The sequence below is a fragment of the Vombatus ursinus genome, unplaced genomic scaffold (genome assembly GCF_900497805.2).
Source record: "Vombatus ursinus unplaced genomic scaffold, bare-nosed wombat genome assembly UNPS02014818.1, whole genome shotgun sequence".
Taxonomy (NCBI): Eukaryota; Metazoa; Chordata; class Mammalia; order Diprotodontia; family Vombatidae; genus Vombatus; species Vombatus ursinus.
Window position 1 is genome coordinate 51,697,135 of NW_020954596.1, and position 14,972 is coordinate 51,712,106.

General features: G+C 35.9%; 1 protein-coding gene across 6 annotated transcripts in view; it reads left to right on the forward strand.

The window, feature by feature from the left end:
• Positions 1–14,972, forward strand: part of GRXCR1 (glutaredoxin and cysteine rich domain containing 1) — a 237,167-nt gene that overhangs the window by 45,177 nt on the left and 177,018 nt on the right. For 2 of the 6 annotated variants that reach the window (XM_027836553.1, XM_027836558.1), the window contains exon 2: positions 6,135–6,280. The gene's annotated coding sequence lies outside the window, so the exon portion shown is untranslated. Of the gene's footprint in view, positions 1–371; positions 452–6,134; positions 6,281–8,883; positions 8,931–14,972 lie in introns of those variants that run through there. The other 4 variants (XM_027836554.1, XM_027836555.1, XM_027836557.1 and 1 more) reach the window with 4 other exon arrangements.

Genomic DNA, 14,972 nt, shown 5'->3' on the forward strand with positions numbered 1-14,972 from the left:
ATCATCATCATCATCATCATCATCATCATCATCATCATCATCATCATATTAGCTAACATTTAGATAGCACTTACCATGTTCCAGGCACTTTGCAATTTTTTTCACTTGATCTTCACAACAACTCTGGGAGATAGGTGCTATTATTATCCTTATTTTACAAACAGAGGTTGAATGACTTGCCCAGCTAAGAAGTGTCTTATGTCAAAATTTAACTCAAGTCTTCCTGATTTAGGCCAGGGACTCTACTCACTGCTCTGCCATATGAGTGGGGTTAGAGTAGGGATCCAAATATAGTTCTATTCTGCCTCCAAGTATAGTGCTATGTGCAATCTATCCCTCAGCTTCCTATTTGGACTCCAAACCCTGCCAAATGACACTGGTGTATCACCCTATATGGTTGGTCCTCATTCTGAAGTGTGTCCTGGACCCTGGAGACTCTGATTTTTCTTATGTAAGTAAGTAAAACCTTGAATGTTTATTTTCTTCAATTTGGCTCATTTGCTATGAGTAGTTAGCTGTTAATGTCCAAGTTGTGAGTTTGATCACCAGTTGAGTTAGTTATCACATTTTCTTTAAATGTCCAATTATCTTATTCTGTGTATTTTCTTTTGACTTCCTTTCTTCTACAGGATAGGAATGGTTGGCAGGTTTTAATGGCATCTGTGCATCTTGGGCATTTGCAAAGCTTTCGTAATTGAACTAGTGACTACTCAAGCTTTGTATTTTGGTTTGGAAATTGTCTGGGGAACTTGTCAACACTGTTAAGTTGGGCTGTGACCAAAAATAGATGGACATTTTTAATGATATAGGAAGGAAGACAGTTATAGCTTTGGCCTGGAAAGATAACTCAAAGTCTAAGTGAAAACCATTTGTGTGGTCCATATGGTTAGCATCCAATTATCTTATTCCAAAGAAATAACAGTGCAGTCATATCTGAATGTTTGAATTTCTGAGCACTTTATAATTGTATCCCTCAAGCTCAAATAACATGTAAAAAGTAACAGTAGTCTTTTGGAGAAAATAATCAATAAACATTTATTAAGCACCGACTATGTTCCAGGCTCTGTGCTAAGCATTGGAATGCTCCACTCTTTGTCATTTGACTCAGGGAAATGAATCTAATTTCAGGCTAGGTTGGAAGGGAAGACAGGCCATAATAGGCTCAAGGGGCAGGAGGGAAGGCCCTTTATTTTTATTTTTTAAAAAAATACTTATTTATTTTTAGTTTTCAACATTCATTTCCATAAACTTTTGAGTTCTATTTTTTTCTTCCTTTCCCTGCCCTTCCCCCTCTCCAAGATGGCGTGCAATCTGATATAGGCTATACATATGCATTTATATTAAACATATTTTCATATTAGTCTTGCTGTAGAGAAGAATTATAACCAATGGGAAAAATCACGAGAAAGAAGAAAGAAAAAAAAAAGAGAAAGAGAGCAAACAGTATGCTTTGATCTACATTCAGACTCCATAGTTCTTTTCCTGGATGTGGATAGCAATTTCCACCATGAGTCTTTTGGAGTTGTCTTAGATTGTAAAGGTCTTTTATTTCATATATTGCAGGTAGTTGCCTACGTTGTTTACATGTAGGAATAGATATGCAGTTGTTCTTTGCTATTGTAATTTTGGAATTTAGATTATTACAGAACAAAGATCTTAGCTATTGAACCAAAAGATTTTTCCCCCCCAAAGCATTGTCACAGGATAGACACAAACTGTGATTTCTACCCTCCTGTGGAGGATTGTGTGTACTACAGCTAGACAGCAAAGGTGGGAGTTTTAACCAGGTTGGTTGCAGATTGGCACATGCAGATTTAGAGCTAAACGTGATCTTAGAGGTCATTTAATTAACTCTCTCATTAAATGGCTTGTATGACTGTATCCTACCGAAAAACCTTCTTAAAAATTGGAGTTGAAAAACTGATGGTGCATAAAAGGAGTCTTAAGATGTTTGAAAAGCAGGTTTGGTTCTCTGAGTGCAGGCCTGCCACATCAAACATTCAAAAGCACCCTTGGGCAATGAGTGATCCATTCAAACAAACAAGACTCTGACCACAAAGAGGACTCCAACTCTGAGTCCTGCTTTCTGTGTACCAAACTTGAAATGTGAATCATCTGAGGCAGAGCTAGTTCTGTTTTTGTGATTATTCATCCCTCTCCTGAAAAGGCACTGGTCTGAATGTTTGTCCAGATAATATTTCTCTCATGATTCAATTAGAACCTGGTCTACCAATAAATTTATTATTGTTAGTATTCCTCTACTTATTGGTGACTTTTAGGTTTTTCTAATGCTCCTTTTTGATCTTTTAGACCATAGTATGGTGAATTGTCCACTGGCCACCATGTTATTAGCTCTGCACTGAGTTCAACTGATATTAGTTTTAGGGATGCCTAAGAACCAATTAAATAGCAGATTTTTCTATCATGGTAAAGAAAAAAGACTCAATAGTGGGTTTTTTTTTAAATCTAGAGCGAGAAAGTGTGACATTTTTAAACACTAGAGAGCATAGGAATAAATGGAGTCTTCCTTAAAATAATAAGTAGCATCTACGTAAAACCTTCAGCAAGCATCATATGTAATGGGGACAAACTAGAAGCATTTCTGATAAGATCAGGAGTGAAACAAGGATATCCATTATCAATATTGTTGTTCAATATCGTACTCTAAACATTAGCTTTAGCAATAAAAGAAGAAAAAGAAATTGAAGGTATTAGAATAGGCAGAGCAAACAAAGCTTTCACTCTTTGCAGATGATATGATGATATACTTAGAGAATCTTAGAGAATCAAGTAAAAAACTACTTGAAATAATAAACAACTTTAGCAAAGCTGTGGGCTATAAAATAAACTCACATAAATCATTAGCATTTCTATATATTACCAACAAAGCTCAACAGCAAGAGATAGAAAGAGAAATTCCATTTAAAGATACTGTAGACATTATAAAATATTTAGGAGTCTGCCTACCGAAACAAACCCAGGAACTATATGAACATAATTACAAAACACTTTTCACACAAATAAAGTCAGATCTAAATAATTGGAAAAACATCAGTTGCTCATGGGTAGGCTGAACTAATATAATAAAAATGACCATTCAACATAAGCTAATTTACTTATTCAGTGTCATACCAATCAAACTACCAAAAATTATTTTATAGAGCTAGAAAAAATAATAACAAGATTCATTTGGAATAACGAAAGGTCCAGAATCAAGGGAACTAATGAAAAGAAATTCAGGGGGAAAGTGGCTTAGTCTTTCCAGATCTTAAATTGTATTATAAAGCAGCAATCATCAAAACTACTTGGTACTGGCTAAGAAATAGAGTGGTGGATTAATAGAATAGGTTAGGTATGCAAGACACAGTAGCCAATGACTGTGGTAATCTACTATTTGATAAACCCAAAGATCCCAGCTTCTGGGATAAGAACTCACTATTTGACAAAAACTGCTGAGAAAACTGGAAAAGAGTATGGCAGAAACTAAGCATAGACCAAAATCTCACACCACATACCAAAATAAAGTCAAAATGGGTTCATGATTTAGATATAAAGGCTGATACTATAAGCAAACTGGGAGAACAAGGAATAGTTTACCTATCAGATTTATGGAAAACAGAAGAATTAATGACCAAACAAAAGATAGAGAACATTATGAAATGCAAAATGGATAATTTTGATTACATTGAATTGAAAAGTTTTTGCACAAAGACAATGCAACCAAAATTAGAAGGAAAGTAGAAAATTGGGAAAGAATTTTTATAACCAGTTCTCTGATAAGGGCTTTATTTCTAAAATATATAGAGAATTAAGTTAAATTTATAAGAATACAAGTCATTCCCCTATTGATAAATGGTCAAAGGATATGAGTAAAAAGTTTTCAGATGAAGAAATTAAAGCCATCTATAGTCATATGAAAAAATGCTATGTATCACTTTTGATTAGAGAAATGCAAATCAAAACAACTCTGAGGTACAACATCACACCTATCATAAGGGCCAACATGACAAAACAGGAAAATGATAAATGTTGGAGAAGATGTGGGAAAATTGGAACACTAATGCATTATTGTTGGAGTTGTGAAATGATCCAACCATTTTGGAGAGCAATTTGGAACTATGCCCAAAGGACTATAAAAATGTGCATGCCCTTTTTTTTTTTTTTTGGTGAGGCAATTGGGGTTAAGTGAATTGCCCAAGGTCACACAGCTAGTACGTGTCAAGTGTTTGGTCTGAGGCTGGATTTGAAATCAGGTCCTCCTGACTTGAGGGCCGGTGCTCTATCCACTGCACCACCTAGCTGCCCTGAAATGTGCATGCCCTTTGGCCCAGCAATAGCACTTCTAGGGCTGTATCCCAAAGAGATCATATAAATGGGAAAAAGACCCACATGTACAAAAATATTTATAGCAACTATTTTTGTGGTAGCAAAGAATTGGAAATTGAGAGGATGCCCATCAATTGGGGAATGGCTGAGCAAGTTGTAGTATATGAATGTAATGGAATACTATTGTGCTGTAAGAAATGATGAGCAGGCAGACTTCAGAAAAACCTGGAAAGACTTGTATGAACTGGTACTGAGTGGAGTGAGCAGAAACAGGAGAACATTGTACACAGTAACAGCCATGTTGTATGATAACTAATCTTGATAGACTTAACCCTTCTCAGCAATGCAAAGGTCTCATAATTGAAAATGCTATACACATTCAAAGAAAGAACTAGGGAGCTTGAATGCAGATCGAAGTATACTATTTGCTATATTTTTCTTCTGTTTTGTTTTATTTTCTCTTTCTTGTGGTTCCTCCTATTGGTTCTAATTCTTCATTACAACATCACTAATGTGAAAATATGTTTAATAGGAATGTATATGTATAGCCTATATCAGATTGCATGCCATCTTGGGGAGAAAGATGTGGAGTGAGGGGGAGAAAAATTTAAAACTCAAAAGCTTATGGAATTGATTGTTGATAAATCAAAATAAATTTTAAAATAAGAAAGTGTGACAGTTTTTAATCTCATTCATTATAGGCCTTCTAGATTACTAGGCCTAGATCTGTAGAGCAGAGAAAGTATAAAACACAGTATAAGGCACTATATAAATATGGGTGGATTGACTTATTTTTCTCACTTATACTTCTTGTTATGCAAGAGAAAGAAATGTTCTTAGGACTTTTCTGGGGATCTTATATGAATTTTAGCTTTTAAAGCACTAAGATTCAGCAGAATCTATTTTATAAAAGGAAAGGAAAAAAACACTTTCCAGTGACAGTAGCCTTTAGGAGGTAGAATAGATTGGAGAAGCAAAGGAAATAAAGTAGATATCCATAGATTCATGAATGGCTGAACAAAGTGTGGTGTTGGATGTGATTCAGGGTTTCTTAACCTTTTTTTGTATTATGGACCCTTTGACTGTCTCTAGTGAAACCTATGGACCCTGTTAAGAATAATGTTTTTAAATGCATATAACAAAATACATGGGACTACATAGGAAACTAATTCAATGGAAATAGTTATCAATATGTATCTAAATATTTATATATACACACATATGTATATATGTGTATATGTGTGATTGTGTATATATATGTGTGTATATATGTATGTATATATTTGTGTGTGTGTATATGTATGTATGTATGTATGTATGTATATATTTAAAGCCACAAGTTTGTGGGCCACAATTTGAGAACTATGATGTAGTGGAATATTATTGTGTAGTATGAAGTGATGAAGGAATGAAAAGTGATGGATTTGCAGATAAGTTTTTTTTTGTTTTTTGGGGAGAAAGACATTAATAACTTGGAAGATCAGGATATCTTTCATATGGGAAGTGACTCTTGAGCTTAGGCTTGCAGGGTAATGGTGTTTCTAAAAGGTGGAGGGGAGTTTGAGAGTGTTCTCCAGGCATGGTGGACTGTATTAAGTCCTATTCCTAGCTCCTAATAATTGACTTCTTTCCCATATGATATATCCCAATATGTGAAGTATTGAATAGTGAGCCCTTAGTGGATATTAACTGACTTTCTCTACCTGTAGCATGTTTTAATGTCTGAAGACCAACTCAGGAGAGTTAGGGCCATTAGAAATGAAGGCCATGAGCATACTTTGACACCTTTGTTCTGTTTTGTCATACAGCCCCTTATGAGCTCATGACCACCTGTGCAGAAGAATAGGCCCCTTGGGGCTCCAGGAATATTTCCCGGAATTCAGCCAAAATCATGAACACAAGGCTCTATCTCTTTGAAAAAAGGTCCAATAGATAGACCAAGTTAGCAACGAAGGTAAGCCAAATATTCTCCTCTTATTCTCCTCCCCCCACCCCAAGCCCCTTCCCAACCATTCACTTAAAGATCTCAAATTATATGTCTGATATAGTATCATATAACATTACTTACACACCATTCACTGCCTGAGACCCTCTGGGAAGAGAAGAAAATTGGTGAAATAACATTATTGACATAGGTCAGTGACAGGACCTTTCCCATACAAAAAGGGAAAGCTGGGAAGCCACTGGTATGACCTCCTCCTCCACTGATTTGACATTGGTGGTTTGCTTTTATCCTCTACTCTGGTCTAACACTATCTTTCATTAATTTTACATTAACTAATTTTATAATTTAACTTATATAAGTTTTGTGCACAGACCTCATTTTGCCTTTCTAAGTATGGACGCAGATTTACCATCAAACCACTTATAAAGGTGTTTATCAAATGCAGGGTTTGGAAATGGGTAGTTATTTTCATTAATTCTTTTTCATTCTAGTAAACAATCCTATGAACCTAGAATAAATATCAATAATTCAAGGACAGGCTTTACAGAGGCATAAAAGTACATGTATTATGTCTAAAGAACAGAAAGTGGGTGAATTTGGCTGGATAAAATGCACGAAGGGGAGAAATATGCAATAAAACTGGAAAGGTAGACAGAAGCCACACTCTGAAAGGCTTTAAATACCAAACGGGAATTTTCAACTAGAGGCAATAGGGAGCCACTGGGACCTCTTGATCAGAGCAGTGACATGATTGGTACTGTGTTTTAGGAATATCATTTTGTGGGAGATAAGTTGGAGAATGGAAAGATTGGATGCAAGAAGATAAATTAGTATTACTAAAACTAGGATGGTATTCATGGGAGTAGAGTGAAAGGTATACTTTCCAAAAGGTTAGCCATCAGGTAATTTTTTTTGTCCACAAAAACTCATTAAGCCATGTACCAAGGCACAGAAGGGTTGTAATCCACATTGGTGTGGAGAGGTAGGTCCTGTTGAAAGAGTGCTGGGTCTAGAGTCAGAACACCTAGCTTTGAGTTTAGATCTTCTACTTATTGCTTCTATGACCTATTGACAGGTTATGAAAACTTTCTTGACCTCAGGTTTTTCATCTGTAAAATGAAAGAGTTGGACTAACTGGCCCTGGGGGTTCATTTTTGCTCAAAATGCTGTCTGATATTTTCTTTGGTCCTCTTCAGTAACTCCCATTATTACTATATCTTACGAACATGACTTTGGTCATACAGGCAGGTTAACTCCTTGACTGCTTTCCAATTTAAATACTTTTAATTGGTTGCCTCATAGCCATCCCTTTTCTCCACTCACTTGGACCTCACTATAGTCCTTATCACTTCATACCTAGAATATAGCCTTCTAATTGAATTCTCTGTCTTTATTTTCTCACCTCTCCAATCCATCTTCTGCATAGCTGCCAAAACATTCTTTCTCAAGCACAGTTTTGACACTATCATCTCGTCCTCCAATCAAGAATATTCAGTGAATCCCTATTTCTCCTAAGATAAAATTCAAAGCCCTCAACTTTCCATTTGAATTCCTTCACAGTTTGGTTCCAACCCACATTTCTAAATTTATTTTATAATTCCCTCCTTTATGCATACTATAATCCAGCACACCAGGTTTGTTTCCTATTCTCCAAATATTTCTTCTTCTAACTCTATGCTTTGCATTGCCTATTTTTTCTGTGTCCAAAATGTATTCTTTTCTTCCTTTTGCCTCTTGAAATGCTTAGCTTCAAGGTACAATCCAGTGCCATCTTCTATGGGAAACCTTTACTAGCACTGTTCATTCTCTCTCTCTGTCTCTCTCTGTCTCTCTCTTCTCTCTCTCTCTTTCTCTCTCTCTCTCCTTCTTCCTACCCCCCACCTAGTGAAAACCTTTGAAATTAAGCCAGAATGGTTTTCCAATGAAAGAATAAATAGTCCTGATTATGAATTACTAAAAAATGTTAACCCACTAAATTATACAAAAGCAATTAGATTCCTAATTGTAAAGCCCAAGATGAGTGTCTATTATAGCACAGAAAACTTAAAAAATCTCTAGGTTGAACAAACTGTCAAAGAGCAAAGCAACTGTGAATTTTAGAATCAATGCTAATTCAAAAGGGCCTTTTTGGGGGGAGGAGGAAGGATGAGGGAGGTAGATATTTTGCTAGTACAGAAGATTTTGTGTACAATATCTGTTGAAAATATAGATTCTTTTTGGAGTGATGTTGTTGCAGTGAAAAAAAAATTAAAAAATTCTGGATCTGGAGTCAGGAGGCCTGAATTACAATCATCTATTATCTGGGTGACCACTGGCAATTCATTTAACTTTTCTGAGCATCAGTTCCTGCATATGAGAAATAGGGAAAATAATATTATATTTATATTGCTTACCTTATAAGGTTTTGAGCTTTGTAAATATTATAAGCCCAGAGAATGTGAGCTTCAATTACTTATAATTTGTATTTATATTTTATTGATGTCAGAAATTCTGGAGACATTGATCTTAATGGCATTTTAAATTCAATGACATAGGTTCAAAATGTTGCATCAAGGTCTGAACCAAGATGGTAAATGCGCAGAGTTTTATAATGTTATTATTTTGTTTTTTAGAAGGATAGAGAATTCTGGGCATCTGATGGCTTTGATTCTCCTATGAGGTAATTGCATTATTAATACTTATACACTCCTTACCTTCAAAGGGGTGGCATGAAGATTAACATAATATTCTATGTGAAATTCTTTGCATTCCTTAAAAGCATATAAATCCAACTTATATGATACCTTTGTAGCCATAATAGTTAGGCAGTCTATTTACTGTAGTTGTAATAACTATGGTCCAGTTTTCTTATGTACTAAATGGTCAGTGTTGACCTTCATGGAGCAGTGATGAAGACCGGGTCTAAGTTTACCACTGTAAAGTACTAGGAGCTAATATCTAAAGGTTCTGAGGCAAAATCTTAAATATTTTTTCTTTGAATAAGTTAATCTAGATTTTTGTATCTGGTATGCCAGTAAATCTAGATTCTGTGATTTAATAGGAGTTTGTTTCCCATACTCTGAATAAGAATGTACAAGCAGAGTCCCAAACAAAGTTTCATCTTCCCAGAAGCTGCTAAAGGATCTCTTCAATATATCTTCTACAAATATATTTTATCTATATCTATATACACACACATATAGACATACACATATACATATATGTATACATACACAAACATAGACATACAAATATATCTATACATACACATACATATATGTATGGCTATATGTGTTATTATATTTGAAGATGTTCTAATACTCTACAGTGTGTGCTTACATATAAAACTGTCAGAGGAAGTATAAAACTCCAAATATCTGGCTAAAAAAAGTATACACTACTTTCTGGTCCCCTTCCATGAGCCCAAATGGATCCATGTAGCCATCTTTTCCTGAGATACCATCAAGAGTATGTCGGAGCCAGCTCCAACCAACTCAGGAGAGTCAATTGCCGAATGAACAGCATGAGTGGTGAAAGGTTACAAATTGGGGCTTAATTTATTGTTTTTTTAATTGTCTAGACTTAAGAAACGGTTGGAGAAAATGTTAATGATGCAGATTAAACTTAAAACTGAGTCTCACACGTCATTTTTTGTTGTTGTAGTTGTTGTCGTTGTTGTGTCGGAGACCTTGATGTTAAACATTTTCCAGCACACCCCTAAGAATGGTGTTCTCTCATTGCAACAATGAGTCTATAACTCCATCTTTCCATACGGGTGAAAATAGCTTTCTCTATGTTTTCATCAATTGAATTCAATAAACATTTATTAAGCATCAACTGTGTACCAGGTACTGTGCTAGGTAACAGAGATATAAAGACAAAAAAAAGGAAATAGTTCTTTTCTTCAAGAAGCTTACATTCTACTTGGAGAAAACCACATACACATAGATGAGTAAATAAAAATAGAAAAACAAAAGCAAAGTAGTGGGAGGGGTAGGTAGGAAAGTATTTTCTCTGGCTACAGTAGACATGTTTGGGAGTGGATAAGAAGGTAATGGTGAAAGAGTTCCTCAAATAAAAAAAAATAGAATGATTATAGATTTGACGTTGAATTAATTGCCACATTAAACAAATGAAAAGGGATATTTGAACTTCTTATCAGTAGATAACAAAGGTGTCAGGTTGTCCAAGTTTCTTGACTAGTTTCAACTGTAGCTACTCCATGGTAGAGTATTGTAATAATTCCAAATGACCCTTCATCTGTTCTATTTATATGCCATATGTGTTTGTACAGCAAACAAAACACCGATAAGATACAGAGGGAAGAACAAATGAATTTCATGCACACCTAATAAATTCCATTTACTGAAAGTCACATTTTTTAGACTTACTCCAAACCATTTTTTGTTCCTATACTCTTTCTCATGCTACCTAGTCAATATGCAATATGGAAAGGAATAATTTCTAGAGTTTATTATGCATAATCATCTAAAAAATAAAATAAAATGTTTAATTTTTCATAAAGAAAACTTTATTTAATACATAACAATTTTTTTTAGTATCATGGGGATAGGAAAGAAGAAAATACTGGGATATGATTCTCCAAGGGTATGCCAAAAATTTTGTGACCTCATTTATTGTCAGAGGCAGCTAGGTGTTGGGCCTAGAGTCAGGAAGACTGAAGTTCAAATCCAGGCTCAGACACCTAATATTTGTGTGACTTAACCTGAGTTTCTTCAAAAGTAAAAAAAGATGATCATAATAGCATCCACTTTGCAGGGTTGCTGTGATGAGGTGAGATAATATTTTTGAAGTATTTAGACAGTACATGGCGTATAGTAGGTGCTTAATAAATAATTGTTCTCCTTTCCTTATACCCTTACCCTTAAAACCTTAAATGTGAGAAGTGATCTTTTCACATCAAAGTTCAAGGTCATGAAAGAGATTGCTTTGTTTTTATTACTTTTGTTTGCCCAATAATGGCTACTGATCTGCTTGATTCTTCTCTCTTGTGCTACTGCAAGACAGAATTCTATCCCTGGCTGCAACAAAGAGAATGCCCTTTCTCAATCTCCCTCCCCGATTCTCTGCTCAAACCAGGTTCATGGACAATACAATATGAGGCCACTTTCTGATTTGCATGTCAGAAGGAGAATTGAGTTCATTATTATGTGAAATAGTTATTGGACATGAATAGTGTGATTAATTATACATAATGAGAAAAGATAATTAAACACAATTCCCTGAATTCATAGAAGATAAGGAGGATGGATATAGCAGAGGAAATATGTGCATGAAAATAATCCAGAATTTATCTCCCCTGCACTACTGAATTAATCTATTCACTCATCCAGTAATAGAGAAGAATATATCACCAATGTATTTCCAACTTCAATTAGTTATCGTGCCTTCCCTCTGTTACTAATTCTCTATGTATACTGTGTATAGCTTGGTATGTATATGTGAGTGTGTGTGTGTGTGTGTGTGTATAATTTGTTTGCATATTGTTTCCAGCAGTAAATTGTAAGCTCCTTGAAGGCAGGCTCTATCTTTTGCCCCTTTTTGCGTCCCCAGGGTTTAGCACAGTGCCTGGAACATAGAGGGCACTTAATAAATGCTCATAGATTGATCAATTGATTTGTTAAAGGTTGTAACAACCATTCATAGGGACATAGATTTGGAGCTGAAAGGGACCTTAGAGGGCACCTTGTCTAACCCCTTCATTTTATAGATAAGGAACCATAGGTCTAAGGAGATTAAATCACATGCCCAAGGACACACAAGTGGTAAGAAAATTTGAACCCAGATTCTCTGACTCTTAAGCCAACATTCATTTCACTGGGTCTCTGGAATACACACACACACACACACACACACACACACACACACACACACATGCGTACACATACATATATAATTTTAGAAATATTTAACTACTGACTTCTTATATATAGAAGGAAGGCAAATAGAACTTTGCCTCAGGCGATAAAACTTTGAGGGTGATAAGCCATATGAGGTAGCTATAGAATCAACTGAGCTTACCTTCTATATGTCAAGGATAGTTGGAATAAGGAATTACTGAATGATCTGCTTCTGCCTTTCTCCCTATACCCTAGCAATTTCTATCTCAGGTGTATTCTTCCTTTGCCTGGTTCCCTTTCATGTCCTTCTGTCCTTGACCCTCAACTCTTTCCAAGCAGTAGCCTCTCCAGCAGTAGAGGCTCTCTACCCACTTTGCCATCTCAGGACCTGATTCAAATGAATTCTGAAGGTATGCTTTGTGCTTTTTAGGGCCAGGCACATTTTGACCTGTTTGTCCAGCATGCAGAAATATGCCCATGGGTCTGCTTCTGAGATCCCTGTGATGTGCCATCACTGTGAATCCCATTACTGGAGATATGAAGGAAAGATTTGGAATTGAATGAGTTAGAGTTGGTTTTGTTTTGTTTATTAATTTATTGGGGTTCCTGAAGTACAACATGCTCTCAATAAATACAGCAGCATCAGAGTAAGAATTCTCTTGCTGTGGCAATCGAAGTGTGTCGTAGAGCACGCCATCATACCATGAGTTTAAAAACATGACAGGCTTTGGAGTAATAAAAAAAAATGTAATGAAGACATTTCATTATGGGACTCCGGGAGCCATGCAACCATTTCTTTGAATTATGGAATCAATGGTGGATCTGACACTTTGTGATGAAAACACTAAAACCCTGCAGCTGGTTACTAGTTGGTAGGACATAGGCATACTGTGTAATTAATAAAGATGGGTCATTACAGAAACCAGAAAATACAATTAAATCAACTGCACATACAGATTTTCCACTGAAGGGTGAATCTTGTGTTGCAAGGGCTGAAATATTAAAAAAACAAACTTGCTTTGGACTAAAATAACATGTTTTCATAGTTATAGATTGAGATTTTATTTGTTCTCTCATCTTCGATAGTAACCCTATTCACTGCCTTAAATTAGAGAAATATTGGCACAGGCTTTAGTGCAAGCTTGACCATGAGCACAGACTTGAGTATGTAATGAAACTGTGCTACTGATAAATGTTAAATGCAAATGCAGACAAAAAACAAAGCATTGTTATTGGACTTCTTCTTGCTATTAACACCCACTCTCTTCAGTACATCAATTCTCCTTCACTGGCAGATCATAGTATGACAGAAGCATAGAGTTTGAGTTAGAAGGGACTCCATAGGCCATTCAGTCTCACTTTTAATTTTAGGGATGGGAAAACTGAGGCCCAGGGGTGTTTCTAACTGATTTCTCAAATGGGTTTAAGAGTCAATCTCTCAGGACGGGTCTGAATTTTTCCTGTATGTATCGTTTGTCCATAACTGTTTTTATGTTATATCCTCAATTAGATATGGGGCTCCCCAAGAGCTTTTGTTGGTATCCACTGTGCTTAGCACGGGTGCCGGCACAAAGTAGGCACTTAACAGATGCTTATTGACCAGTTTACCAACTTTGTTGTTGTTCAGTTATGTCTGATTCTTTGTGACCCCCTGGACCATAGCACACCAGGCCCTTCTATCTTCCATTATCTCTTGAAATCTGTCCAAGTTTATGTTCCTTATTTCCATGATACCATCTATTCATTTCATCCTCTGCTTTCTCTTTTTCCTTTTTCTTTCTTCCTTCAATCTTTCCCCAAATCAGTGTCTTTTCTAATGACTCTCATCTTCTCATTTAAGCTTCAGCTTCAGTATTTGACCTTCCAGTGAATAGCCTGATTCGTTTCTTTAAGTTTTAACTGATTTGATATCCTTGTTGTTCAAGGGACTCTCGAAAGTCTTCTCTAGCACCACAATTCAAAAGCATCGGTTCTGCAGTGCTCAGTTTTCCTTGTAGTTCAGCTCTCACAGCCATATACTGCTACTGGAAAAACCACAGCTTCAACTATATGGGCCTTTGTCAGCAAGACGGTGTTTTTGCTTTTTAGTATGCTATCCAGGTTTGCCATAGTTTTCCTTCCAAGGAGCAAGCATCTTTTAATTTTATGGCTGCAGTCATCGTTTGCAGTGATATTTGAGCCCAAGAATATAAAATCTGATACTATTTCCATTTCTTCTCCTTATATTTCCCAGGAAGTGATGGGACCAGTTGCCAAGATCTTATTTTTTTTTTTTTTATGTTAAGCCTCAAGCCAGCTTTTACACACTCTACTTTTACCCTCATCTAGAGGCTTCTTAATTCCTTTCCACTTTCTGCCATCAGAGTAGAATCATCTGCATATCAAATTGTTGATATTTCAAAAACCTTAATTCCAGCTTTTGATTAATCCAGGCTGGCATCTCACATGATGTTTTCTGCATATAAGTTAATTAATAAGGTGACAATATTCAGCTTTATGGTACCCCTTTTCCAATCTTAAACCACTCAGTCATTCCACATTCAGTTCTAACTATTGTTTCTTGGCCTGCATACAGGCTCCTCAGGAGACAAGTAAGATAATCTCATACTATCTCTTTGAGGACTTGCCACATTTTGTTGTGATCCACACAGTCAAAGACTTTAGTGTAGTCAATAAAGAAGAAGGAGTAGGTGTTTTTCTGGAGCTCCCTTGCTTTCTCCATAATCTAGCAAATGTTGGCAATTTGGTCCCTAGTTCTTCTGCCTCTTCAAAAACCAGCCTGCTCTTCTGGTAGTTCTTGGTTCACATATTGCCGAAGTCTAGTTTGCAGAATCTTAAACATAACCTTCCTGACATGTGAA